Source organism: Penaeus monodon, chromosome 34 (assembly GCF_015228065.2).
Source record: "Penaeus monodon isolate SGIC_2016 chromosome 34, NSTDA_Pmon_1, whole genome shotgun sequence".
Lineage (NCBI taxonomy): Eukaryota > Metazoa > Arthropoda > Malacostraca > Decapoda > Penaeidae > Penaeus > Penaeus monodon.
In genome coordinates, this window is record NC_051419.1 from 31940647 (window position 1) to 31941401 (window position 755).

Sequence of the window (755 nt, forward strand, 5' to 3'; positions counted from 1 at the left end):
CCTGAAGTCTTTCTAAAACTACCTCTCGCGCGTGCCATGATTCACGAAAAATACCTTTTAAGCTTTGGGAAACCAGCACAATATATTACTACAAAATGTATGACGGGAGATTTTGTCAGTTAAGTTATTGTTTTCACTTACGTACGCCATATTAAAAAAAAAAAATACAACCACATCGAGTAAGAAGATAGAATAAGAAATGGCCTACAAAAAAAAAAAAAAATAATTGTAAGGATAAAAGGGAGAGAATGAGTATAACAAAGGAAAAAAGAGGATTATCAAAGCATAAACAACACAGCGATAAATACTACAGAAAAGGATGGCCAGACACTCGAATGCATTTCCTGAAAATCGCGGCGGAGATCGATTACGGCCGCCAGCCTGATGCCTCGTAGAGGTTACGGGCGTAAAAATTAATTAGAATTTCCTATAGCGGCGCTTCTAAGAGCCCTGCCATTGCCATTTTCTTTAATGGGATGGCGCTTTTTTATAATTATTTTCTTAATCTCATTACCTGCGGCCATAAATGTAAAGTGTTCATAGCGTTACCCTCCGTTCCTAAGCGGTCTATGATATTTGGGGAATATTAGCATCGGCTGCGGCTAAATCTATATAGATCCCTTGTCATATTTGATTTTAGTTCATAAATGTGTTTAGCAAAAATAGCCTTACGTGCCCAATTAACTCTTAGGATATAGCTATAAGTTTGATCTTTAAAAGAATCGAAATAAACTTAAACTTTTTTTTATGTTTTC